The sequence below is a fragment of the Camellia sinensis genome, unplaced genomic scaffold (assembly GCF_055761805.1).
Source record: "Camellia sinensis isolate YWXY unplaced genomic scaffold, ASM5576180v1 Unanchor2, whole genome shotgun sequence".
NCBI classification, from domain to species: Eukaryota; Viridiplantae; Streptophyta; class Magnoliopsida; order Ericales; family Theaceae; genus Camellia; species Camellia sinensis.
Genome location: NW_028129079.1, coordinates 4,288,062 through 4,301,553, shown reverse-complemented (window position 1 = coordinate 4,301,553; position 13,492 = coordinate 4,288,062). Strand labels below are relative to the sequence as shown.

The following is a 13,492-nucleotide window of genomic DNA, read 5'->3' as shown; positions in this document are numbered from 1 at the left end:
TTTTATTCAATTTCATTTTTATTCAACTTCCTTTTTTATTTAATTTCCAAATAGATCGTTAAGTTGTGGTGTTTTTTTGAATGAACTTCCATTTTTATTTTTATTCAATTTCCTTTTCTATTCAATTTATTTTTTCATTTAATTTCCAAATAGATCGTTAAGGTATAGTGTTTTCTTGAATGAACTTCCATTTTTATTTTTATTCAACTTCCATTTTTATTTTTAGTCAACTTCCATTTTTATTCATTTTCCTTTTTTAATTCAATTTCCATTTTTATTTAATTTCGAAATAGATCGTTAACGTATGGTATTTTCTCTAATGAACTTCCATTATTAATTTTATGCAACTTCCACTTTTATTCAATTTCATTTTTATTCAACTTCATTTTTTATTTAATTTCCAAATGGATCGTTAAGTTGTAGTGTTTTCTTGAATGAATTTCCATTTTTATTTTTATTCAATTCACATTTCTATTCAATTTTCTTTTTTATTTAATTTCGAAATAGTTCATTAAGGTATAGCGGTTTCTTGAATGAACTTCCATTTTTAATTTTATGCAACTTCCATTTTTATTTTTAGTCAACTTCCATTTTTATTCATTTTCCCTTTTTAATTCAATTTTCATTTTTATTTAATTTCCAAATAGATCGTTAACGTATAGTAGTTTCTCTAATGAACTTCCATTATTAATTTTATGCAACTTCCATTTTTATTCAATTTCGTTTTTATTCAACTTCCTTTTTTATTTAATTTCCAAATAAATCGTTAAGTTGTAGTGTTTTCTTGAATGAACTTCCATTTTTATTTTTATTCAATTTCCTTTTCTATTCAATTTCCTTTTTCATTTAATTTCCAAATAGATCGTTAAGGTATAGTGTTTTCTTGAATGAACTTCCGTTTTTAATTTTATGCAACTTCCATTTTTATTTTTAATCAACTTCCATTTTTATTCATTTTCCTTTTTAAATTCAATTTCTTTTTTTTTAATTTCGAAATAGATCGTGAAGGTATTGTAGTTTCTCTAATGAACTTCCATTATTAATTTTATGCAACTTTCATTTTTATTCAACTTGCTTTTTTATTCAATTTCCAAATAGATCGTTAATTTGTAGTGTTTTCTGGAATGAACTTCCATTTTTATTTTTATTCAATTTCCTTTTCTACTCAATTTCTTTTTTTGTTTAATTTCCAAATAGAACGTTAAGGTATAGTGGTTTCTTGAATAAACTTCCATTTTCAATTTTATGCAACTTTCAGTTTTATTTTCATTCAACTTTCATTTTTATTAATTTTCCTTTTTTAATTCAATTTCCATTTTTATTTAATTTCCAAATAGATCGTTAAGGTACAGTAGTTTCTCTAATGAACTTCCATTATTAATTTTATGCAACTTCCAGTTTTATTCAATTTCATTTTTATTCAACTTAGTTTTTTATTTAATTTCTAAATAGATCGTTAAGTTGTAGTGTGTTCTTGAATGAACTTCCATTTTTATTTTTATTCAATTCACTTTTCTATTCAGTTTCCTTTTTTATTTAATTTCCAAATAGATCGTTAAAGTATAGTGGTTTCTTGAATGAACTTCCGCTTTTAATTTTTTGCAACTTTCATTTTTATTTTTATTCAACTTCCATTTTTATTCATTTTCCTTTTTTATTTCAATTTCCATTTTTATTTAATTTTCAAATAGATCGTTAAGGTACAGTTGTTTCTCTAATTAACTTCCATTATTAATTTTAGGCAACTTCCATTTTTATTCAATTTCATTTTTATTCACTACAACAAGTTGGGTCTTAAATGACGAAATTTTTTTATCTCCAAAGAGCTAATTTCGTCACTATAGATATTTGTGAGGAAATATTTTCGTCACCGGTTTCGTCATTGAATGTTTGTCACTAAAAACCACCGTGACGAAAAATAATTTCGTCACCAATGAAATTACTTCAGTGACGAAATTTTTTGTCACCAATAAAACAATATTTTGTCACAAAAAATTCTCATTTTCGTCACCAAATAGTTATTCAGTATCATATTTTTAACTTTAGTTGACGAATAAATTTTCACACGTGTTGATTATTGATGAAGAAATAATTTCGTCACAGTAAGATGTAAAGATGACAAAATTTTTCGTCTTCAAAAGTCATACATGGGTGACGAAATATATTTCGTCATAAATATATATATATATATACGTGACGAAATTTTTAGTCACCAAACAACAAAATCAATGAAATATTTCTATATAAACTACAATAAATTTTGTTACAAAAAATGTTTATTAGCGACGAATAATCACTTTGTCATAATAACAAGTACAAATGACGAAAAAAATTCGTCATTGAGCTTGTTCCATATTTTATATTTCAATTTAAATTATTGTTTCACAAATATCCCTACTCATATCCCAATAGCCTTTTAAATATACTAAGAAATCCACTAGCTATTATACACCACTCCACAAAATAATTCACTAAACAATTTATATCATAAATGAAAATATATCCATCAAACAAATTTAATAATAATCCATTAAGTATAATAAAAAAAACCATCATAACAAATTCCAAAATGAACTAACGTGGAGTCCACAAAAAAAATAACACTCAACTAGGTTTAAAACTAGAACTAAGTGTCAGTTCAGGAAAAAAAATTCAACACTTGATCTTGATTTGCAAGTATGCTTCTAATAAACGTCATCAAAAACCAATCTGCAAAGAAATTAAACAAGGAAAACATTAATATATTATGAATTACATATAAACTCATATATAAATAATTTTATTTTATAAACCAATTTAGTAGAAATGCATATAACAATCCAAAACTTCAAAGAGTTGAGGTGATCCTTGATGATAAAGCAACACAGATAACAGAAGATGCCAAAAAATTGCAAGAATGCCATATATCACTATCACTAATGCCAGAATATATTTAATAGCTTGCAAATATAATGTAGCATTGAGATACATTTGATTCATGACAATGGATCGATGACTTCTTCAATGAAGTAAATTTGATCAGTGGAATTCAACACAAGAACCTTATAAGACTTTTGGGTTGTACCATTGAAGGTCTAGACCGCCTTGTTTATGAATTTGTACCCAACAAAACCTTGATCAAATCCTCTTTGATAAGGAATCATTGTGATTTTTTATTTTTTATTTATAAACATGTTCATGATTTTTTTGGCTCTTACTTTGGTTTTTAATTTTGTCTGCTTTTGGCTAAAGATAAAATACTGAATTGTTTAAATTTTTTGCTTATTTTCATCTTTTTGCAATAAAATGGGAGCAACACACATTTTTACATTTCTTCATATATTTAGAAGAGCCCATGTATCATTAGATTTGTGTAATTGAAGTTAATTGTGTAACTTGCATTACTACACAAATTAAAGAATAACTGAATTCACTCAAAATTGCAATTATAGATGTATTCATGTAATCATATCACATAACAAACCACGCAAACATGCTTTCTAAAAAACTACACAAACATACTTATATGTTTTAAGAGTTTCCAAAATACTCTTAAATAACACTGCTTTTACCATCAACTTGTCTATATGAGATTTATCCTACTCCCTGATGGAGTTTCACATTACTATGACCCGAAACATGTAACTTTTTTTATTTTTTTTGTGGCTATACTATAATTGACAAAAGCATATAAAGCAAAATCTGAGATATCCTTGCACCTTCTTTCAATTGTATCTTTAAGTGGCGACACTCTTTTATTCCATGCAAATAAGAACAAGACTCAAATTCTAAGCTGGAAGTAGTAGTTCGACATCATATTGGAAATGGCAAAGGGGCTTGCATATCTCCATAAAGGTTCTTAAGTGAAAATTATCCACAGAGACATCAAAAGTTGGATTACAAAGACATCAATAGCTAGCAAATAATAGCTCTATCCATGTAAATATAAATTGTGTACACAATGAATCTAGCTCAACAACCAGAAGGTCCTTTCTACATGGCAAGGTCCTATTAATCACATCACTAGCTTAGAGTAACTCCAACACTGCCTAGAAAAAATAAATTGATGGTTGCACCCTACTGTTGGCACTTAATAATTGTTTCCTTATAATAATAATAATACATATTAATATACTAGTTCTATAGGTAAATGCATTGCACTCACCAATCCTGTTTAACGTTTTTGATCATCTTGCAAATTTCCAAGCATCTTGAAATGTTTCTGTTTATTCAATTATAATTCTTGCAAAGTAAGTATTCAAATGAATATCTAATGGAACAAATATTAACAGCCCTTTCAACAGCATTCATAAAGGGAATAAAGCAGAAATCACCAGAAAGTAATGAAGGAAACAGAGCGGCATATCAAAGTCACCAGATATAGTATTTTGAGGAGACACTAGTTTTAGACACATGAGACACATAAATCCACTAAAAAAGCAATATGAGTAAACAGAACATAGCATATCTAAGCCACAAAATGTAGGCATGGTCAAAAGAGGCTTACCACTATGCCCAATAAAGAGAGAAGATCCCTTGCCCCAATTCGCCCCATACGAGATAGAAGAATTGAAGCTAAAACCTGAAGTGACTTCAATCCACCTTTCTTTTTTTGCCTACTTTTCTTTACAATATTTTCATTGCCAACCACCTTCTCTAATTGTTCTTTATTATCACTGACCCCATTGTAGTGACCAAAATGATCAGGCCTTTTGCCACAATATCTTGATCGCAAGTATGCAGCTGTCCCACCAGGAACCACGACACCAGTAGCAAGTACAATTGTTTTCCTGTAGAAGAAAAGAAAAACTACTGACAGAATGAAAATAGAAGGATCACACTAGAAAAGGAGTCACTCAAAAAGATGGTTCCAAAGCAATGAATTTACAGTTGATGCCAAGGACCATACTATATTTAAACAACTCTTGAATTGCCTTATATTAGGTTAAATCTCGACAGACTAAATTTTTTAAATGTTTTTAATTATTTCAGTAAATTTTGTCAAATCCTACCAGACTCCACAAATTCTCATTCAAACAAAAACTATTATTTATTTTCTTAGTAACAAATAAAGCTATCACTAAATAGCACCAGAAGAGGTGCAATCCAAATAGGCATGGGCATACAAAAGAGACTGCCTTGAAGGTCACATATTTAGCCTGTAATGCAAGTAGTTGAAACAAAACCCTTCATTGGAAGCCATGAATACAAAAGAGCATACCATGCTTAATCTTGTGGACCAGGATCTCATCCTCCTTAATGTAGGTCTACACAATTATCTCTCTACAGTCCACCAAACACTTGACATTCAAATTATGGCCCCATTTGGCACCTTGGTTTTTTGACTAATAAAGGCAAAAAGCTACTAAAAAGACCAAAAAGTCAAAATTACTAAAAAAAATCAAATCAAACACACTAGTCATTCAAGTTTTTTAATACAACTAAAAAAAGTCATTCCCAAACACATTAACTTTTTTCTTATACTCAACAAGTCAAAAATTCAGACAAATGGAAAACATAGAAAAATAATTGCAAATCAAATGGATTAAAAGTAAGATATGTACCTAGTGCAAGTAAAAATGGCATAAAAATGACAGTTCTCATATCCACTTGCGCTCCATTGATTTGCAATTACTTTTTCCTTTTTCTATTTATCTAATATTCTTCCAAAATATTTTGAGGAAATACCTTTGAAGTTCGGTCTGCGCCCATACTGAATAAAATTTTAACTAGCAACATAATCCTGACTTGACTCCTTATGTGCCCTTGCCTCATTACCCTCCAGGGTGTCAATCTTTGGGCCATCATCTTCATCATGAGCCTCCCTTGCTAGAGTTTTTCTGTCCCAAAGATGCCATAGACCAATCACAACACCCCCAAATACAATAGGACTTGCAACCATGCAAATAACAAATAAAAGCCCTTTGTACCACCAGTAAGTTATGTCAAAAGGGTTTATATAAAAGATTTGTAACAAGCCCACAGAGAGAACCAATCCAATTGTGGACACCATGACATAAACTCCAAACCAAATGATGTTCCCTGTTCCAACCAATACAGAAATGCCACATTTGTTGCGGATAGGGTATCCAAAAAAGTTCACAGACTTGCTAACTTGACCATCCTCATGTAGTTGATCATAACAGTCACATACTAGAAAATAAATAAACTAATGTGAGGTTAGAAATTGGAATGATAATTGAGGAAAGCACAAGTGGACCTACCAATTGAGGTTCTGATTCTCGAGTGACATAAGTTTGAATCTCAAGATTCAGTATGTCGGAAAAAAATGGACAGATTGATTCCACGTCAAGGCTGTAAAGAAGAGGAAGCTCGTCTGATTTTTTCACGGCCCAAACTATTAAGATATTCCTTGGCATACATGGTTTGTTATCCTTAATACGGTGGAGAATATCGCTCAGGATAGCCAAGAATGGTGATATTCCAATTCCTCCAGCAACTAAAATAAGGTTTTTATATCTGAAAAACAAAAAGTGTTAGTGCATTAAAATGTATTAAAACTTGAAAGAAGATAAATTTTATATCACTCTGCTCATTTTCCTTTCATGGTAGCTGTAACACTTTGCCAATGCTAGCTATGGTACAATTGCAAACTTTACATGACACTCCAACAGTTATAGCCTTTCCAGTAGGCGTAAAGTTGTGTACATCTTGCCCTCCCTAGATCCTGCTTTAGAGAGAGCCTAGTGTACTGCTTGCTCTTTTTTTATTTTTTTTTTTACACAACACTCCAATGAAATATAATGTTGGTGTAAAAAAATATTTATATATGAGTCCACCTTTGGATCAACCGTTATATTATCACTTTACCTAATTAACACAGAGCCAAACTACATGCAGTATCAAAATTGTCTTTTATCAGTATTGAATGTACATACATATACATCTCCATAGACATACATACAGCCAGACCTAGAAAATAAGACTGATTCATCATAATTTGCATCTGAGATTCTCATGTATGAATAAAAGGATGGAAGACATACGTTAAATGGTATGGCGATGAATGCCCATAAGGCCCCTCTACAGAAACGGTTAGGTTTGAATGAGGCTGCAAGGGTTGCTCTTCTTGTGGTTCCTCCTTAGGACCATTTAAGATACTTCCTCTTAGCTTTTTTGTCCATTTCCCAAGAACCTTAATGAGAACCGCAATGTGATATTTACCATCTAGAGGACTTGATGAGACACTGAAAAGATGCCATTGTAGCCAGGATAATTCCCGAATTTGAAGAAAAATAAAACTTAGGGCATTGTATTGCAGATCTACATTGTCAAAAAGGAAACAGTGAGAATTATGGTGACAAAATATATAGAAATGAATAATCAAGCTTTGAAGAGATGTTATGTTATCACTTCCAGGTTTTGAAATGACCAATTCAACGGTTCCACATGGAAGGCAACTAGCTGATATTACATTGACAGTCTTTCGTGATTGACAGAATCTCAAAAACCGATCAAGAACAAAGAGAAATATTCCTCCGGCAGCAATAGTGAAAATGAAATCACCAACATGCAAGGCCAAGAAGACGACGAAGACTATGTATAGTTGATAGGTGTCGAAGAACAATTCAAACTATGTCCTCCTCACTAGCTTAAGTGATGTCACCCACATGAATAGACCAGCAGCAAGACTGATGACTCCTGCAAGATTGGCCACGCCAATATTTTTCCATTGCAATATCTGCTCAAAACAATTAAGAAAAAGTTAACAGTATTTTGGGCATTTAGTGTAGGGGAAAAGGAGAAGATTCACAGAGGAACCTAAGAATTTACAGGATTTTGCTCATAAACATTTTTTTCAGTTAAGTCACCCTTTTACTAATTTTGAGAATTCACTTAAATTTCACAAAACAAATGTTGCTAAAAATGCCAAACCCCAAACGAGGACTATAACTTATTTGTCTTGCTGTTGTTCTAATTCAATAAACGAGTCCAACACAAATCTGAAATTCACCAAAGTTTTGCACATATAGGTTGTGTACAGTTTCACCATCATAGTTTAACAACAGATGCGTGATAATATATTCTGAGAAGTTATGTAATCCTTTACAAATTGTGTACACAATGAATCAATTTTATAATGCAATGAAGGAGAATTAAAATGCAAGTCTTGGATTTGTGATGGAAATTTTTTCAAACATAACAACTCAAACCTGGTGAACTAAAATGACCCTTCAACTCTAAAATACCCAACAATATGGCAATGTTTCACACAGGTATTTTATCAAACACAAGGGCTTCTACACCGTCTCCCTCTCCCAACCCTCTTTTGGCTCCCCAACTTCTTCATTCCCCTTAGGAACCCCTACCCCAGCTGGTTACACTTCCCCTTCCGCCTCTTGAAACAGCCCCTCCAACCCTCTACTACCATAAATCCATTGCCTCCTTCCCTATTATCCACAACCACAAAACTACTTTTTTTCTCCACCACAAATCTAAAATGCCTGCCTTTTCCCTCCCTACTAAAGCACCGCTAGCCCTCCTCCTCTCACACCGCACCTCCGTTACACCATTCCATCCCCACCACAGACAACCACGTTACCGAAAACCCTTATCCCACCATTAAACAACTACGACAGAGAGAGAGAGAGAGAGAGGCCATACCTTTGTGTGTTTTGCAAGAGAGGGATGAGACGAAAACTGGAGCACCCAAAAAAAAAAAAAAAAAGGATGGGGGAGAATAATAGGCTTACTTTTTTTCATTATTGCCAAATCTCAAAGTTCCCTGGTTGGTGATAAAATAATTTTATTATTAAAAATTTTAAAATATTAAACTTATTGACGATAAAAATATATTTCTCATTAAATAATTTTAAAATATTTAAAATTAATTTTTTTTTAAATATTTAAAATTATTTGTAATGAAAATATATTCCTCACTGATAATTTTATAATTGGTGATAACTTTTTTTCTTACTAACAATCTCAAAATTTTGGCGTTACCTAAAAAAAATTAGAGGAAAAATCTTTGGTGACGAAATTTAATTTTTCTTCACCTAAAAATAAGTATTCATTGACGAAAATAAATTTCGTCACCTATTATTTTTACTTTTTATTATACGTGACAAAATTTTATAATTCGTCACGGATTATTCCTATTTAGTGACGAAATATTTTTTTCACTACTTTTCATCACCATAGGTTTAGAGAGTTAATTAACTTGTATTTTTGTTTTGAGAGAGAGAGAGAGAGAGAGAGAGAGAGAGAGAAAGAGAGAGAGAGGAGAGAAAAATTGATAATCAAAAATAAAAGGGGAAAAAAAGTTAGTAGTCTATTTTTTCCATTACCGCCCAGTATGTTAAAATTTTTCCTCTAAAATTGGTGACAAAGTAATTTCCTCACTAAAATGTCTCAAAATATTAAAAATTATTAGTGATAAAAATATATTTCTCACCAAATGGTCTTAAAACATTTAAAATCAAGTTTCTCAAAAAAAATATATACAAAATTATTGGTGATGAAAATGTATTCCTCACTAATGATTTTATAATTGGTGATAAATTTTTTTCTCACCAAAAGTCTAAATTTTTTGCGCCACTCAAAAAATATTAGCGGGAAAACCTTCAGTGACGAAACTTAATTTTTCCTCACCTAAAAAGAAGTATTTGTTGACAAAAATAAATTTCGTCACCTATTATTTTTATTTTTTTATTATACGTGACAAAATTTTATAATTCGTCACGGATTATTCTTATTCAGTGACAAAATTTATTTTCTTCACTACTTTTCGTCACCATAGGTTACTTTTGTTGTAGTGATTCAACTTCATTTTTTATTTAATTTCGAAATAGATCGTTAAGTTGTGGTGTTTTCTTGAATGAACTTCCATTTTTATTTTTATTCAATTTCCTTTTCTATTCAATTTTCTTTTTTATTTAATTTCCAAATAGATCGTTAAGGTATAGTGTTTTCTTGAATGAACTTCCGTTTTTAATTTTATGCAACTTCTATTTTTATTTTTAATCAACTTCCATTTTTATTCATTTTCCTTTTTAAATTCAATTTCCTTTTTTATTTAATTTCGAAATAGATCGTTAAGGTATAGTAGTTTCTCTAATGAACTTCCATTATTAATTTTATGCAACTTCCATTTTTATTCAACATCCTTTTTTATTCAATTTCCAAATAGATCGTTAATTTGTAGTGTTTTCTTGAATGAACTTCCATTTTTATTTTTATTCAATTTCCTTTTCTACTCAATTTCTTTTTTTATTTAATTTCCAAATAGAACGTTAAGGTATAGTGGTTTATTGAATGAACTTCCATTTTCAATTTTATGCAACTTTCATTTTTATTTTTATTCAACTTCCACTTTATCCATTTTCCTTTTTTAATTCAATTTCCATTTTTATTTAATTTCCAAATAGATCGTTAAGGTACAGTAGTTTCTCTAATGAACTTTCATTATTAATTTTATGCAACTTTCATTTTTATTCAATTTCATTTTTATTCAACTTCGTTTTTTATTTAATTTCTAAATAGATCGTTAAGTTGTAGTGTTTTCTTGAATGAACTTCCATTTTTATTTCTATTCAATTCACTTTTCTATTCAATTTCCCTTTTTATTTAATTTCCAAATAGATCGTTAAAGTATAGTGGTTTCTTGAATGAACTTCCACTTTTAATTTTATGCAACTTTTATTTTTATTTTTAGTGAACTTTCATTTTTATTCATTTTCCTTTTTTAATTCAATTTCCATTTTTATTTAATTTTCAAATAGATCGTTAAGGTACAGTAGTTTCTCTAATGAACTTCCATTATTAATTTTAGGCAACTTCCATTTTTATTCAATTTCATTTTTATTCAACTTCCTTTTTTATTTAATTTCCAAATAGATCATTAAGTTGTAGTGTTTTCTTGAATGAACTTCCATTTTTATTTTTATTCAATTTACTTTTCTATTCAATTTTTTTTTTTATTTAATTTCCAAATAGATCGTTAAGGTATAGTGGTTTCTTGAATGAACTTCCATTTTTAATTTTATGCAACTTCTATTTTTATTTTTATTCAACTTCCGTTTTTTTTTCATTTTCCTTTTTTAATTGAATTTCTTTTTTTTATTTAATTTCCAAATAAATCATTAAGGTATAGTAGTTTCTCTAATGAACTTCCATTATTAATTTGATGCAACTTCCATTTTTATTCAATTTCATTTTTATTCAACTTCATTTTTTATTTAATTTCGAAATAGATCGTTAAGTTGTAGTGTTTTCTTGAATGAACTTCCATTTTTATTTTTATTCAATTCACATTTCTATTCAATTTTCTTTTTTATTTAATTTCCAAATAGATCGTTAAGGTATACTGCTTTCTTGAATGAACTTCCATTTTTAATTTTATGCAACTTCCATTTTTATTTTTAGTCAACTTCCATTTTTATTCGTTTTCGTTTTTTAATTCAATTGCCGTTTTTATTTAATTTCCAAATAGATCGTTAACTTATAGTAGTTTCTCTAATGAACTTCCATTATTAATTTTATTCAATTTCATTTTTATTCAACTTCCTTTTTATTTAATTTCCAAATAGATCGTTAAGTTGTAGTGTTTTCTTGAATGAACTTCCATTTTTATTTTTATTCAATTCCCTTTTCTATTCAATTTCCTTTTTCATTTAATTTCCAAATAGATCGTTAAGGTATAGTGTTTTCTTGAATGAACTTCCATTTTTATTTTTATTCAACTTCCATTTTTATTTTTTGTCAACTTCCATTTTTATTAATTTTCCTTTTTTAATTCAATTTCCATTTTTAATTAATTTCCAAATAGATCGTTAACGTATGGTAGTTTATCTAATGAACTTCCATTATTAATTTTATGCAACTTCCATTTTTATTCAATTTCATTTTTATTCAACATCCTTTTTTATTTAATTTCCAAATGGATCGTTAAGTTGTAGTGTTTTCTTGAATGAACTTCCATTTTTATTTTTATTCAATTCACATTTCTATTCAATTTTCTTTTTTGTTTAATTTCGAAATAGATCGTTAAGGTATAGTGGTTTCTTGAATGAATTTCCATTTTTAATTTTATGCAACTTCCATTTTTATTTTTAGTCAACTTCCATTTTTATTAATTTTCCTTTTTTAATTCAATTTCCATTTTCAATTAATTTCCAAATAGATCGTTAACGTATGGTAGTTTCCCTAATGAACTTCCATTATTACTTTTATGCAACTTCCATTTTTATTCAATTTCATTTTTTATTTAATTTCCAAATGGATCGTTAAGTTGTAGTGTTTTCTTGAATGAACTTCCATTTTTATTTTTATTCAATTCTCATTTCTATTCAATTTTCTTTTTTATTTAATTTCGAAATAGATCGTTAAGGTATAGTGGTTTCTTGAATGAACTTCCATTTTTAATTTTATGCAACTTCCATTTTTATTTTTAGTCAACTTCCATTTTTATTCATTTTCCCTTTTTAATTCAATTTCCATTTTTATTTAATTTCCAAATAGATCGTTAACGTATAGTAGTTTCTCTAATGAACTTCCATTACTAATTTTATGCAACTCCCATTTTTATTTAATTTCATTTTTATTCAACTTCCTTTTTTATTTAATTTCCAAATAGATCGTTAAGTTGTAGTGTTTTCTTGAATGAACTTCCATTTTTATTTTTATTCAATTTCCTTTTCTATTCAATTTTCTTTTTCATTTAATTTCCAAATAGATCGTTAAGGTATAGTGTTTTCTTGAATGAACTTCCATTTTTAATTTTCTGCAACTTCCATTTTTATTTTTAGTCAACTTCCATTTTTATTCATTTTCCCTTTTTAATTCAATTTCCATTTTTATTTAATTTCCAAATAGATCGTTAACGTATAGTAGTTTCTCTAATAAACTTCTATTATTAATTTTATGCAACTTCCATTTTTATTCAATTTCATTTTTATTCAACTTCTTTTTATTTAATTTCCAAATAGATCGTTAAGTTGTAGTGTTTTCTTGAATGAACTTCCATTTTTATTTTTATTCAATTTCCTTTTTCATTTAATTTCCAAATAGATCGTTAAGGTATAGTGTTTTCTTGAATGAACTTCCATTTTTATTTTTATTCAACTTCCATTTTTATTTTTAGTCAACTTCCATTTTTATTAATTTTCCTAATTCAATTTCCATTTTTAATTAATTTCCAAATAGATCGTTAACGCATGGTAGTTTCCCTCATGAACTTCCATTATTAATTTTATGCAACTTCCATTTTTATTCAATTTCATTTTTATTCAACTTCATTTTTTATTTAATTTCCAAATGGATCGTTAAGTTGTAGTGTTTTCTTGAATGAACTTCCATTTTTATTTTTATTCAATTCACATTTCTATTCAATTTTCTTTTTTATTTAATTTCGAAATAGATCGTTAAGGTATAGTGGTTTCTTGAATGAACTTCCATTTTTAATTTTATGCAACTTCCATTTTTATTTTTAGTCAACTTCCATTTTTATTCATTTTCCCTTTTTAATTCAATTTCCATTTTTATTTAATTTCCA

The 13,492-nt window shown here is 28.5% G+C and overlaps 1 pseudogene across 1 annotated transcript; it reads right to left on the bottom strand.

Moving 5' to 3' along the window:
* Positions 1-2,507: 2,507 nt before the first annotated feature.
* LOC145815462 (ferric reduction oxidase 6-like) lies at positions 2,508-7,702 on the bottom strand (annotated as a pseudogene). The gene is made up of 6 exons (XR_014358400.1): positions 7,354-7,702; positions 6,987-7,263; positions 6,204-6,459; positions 5,668-6,103; positions 4,487-4,769; positions 2,508-2,709 (listed from the first exon to the last, which is right to left on the bottom strand). The product of XR_014358400.1 is annotated as a ferric reduction oxidase 6-like (transcript).
* Between the last annotated feature and the right edge of the window lie 5,790 nt (positions 7,703-13,492).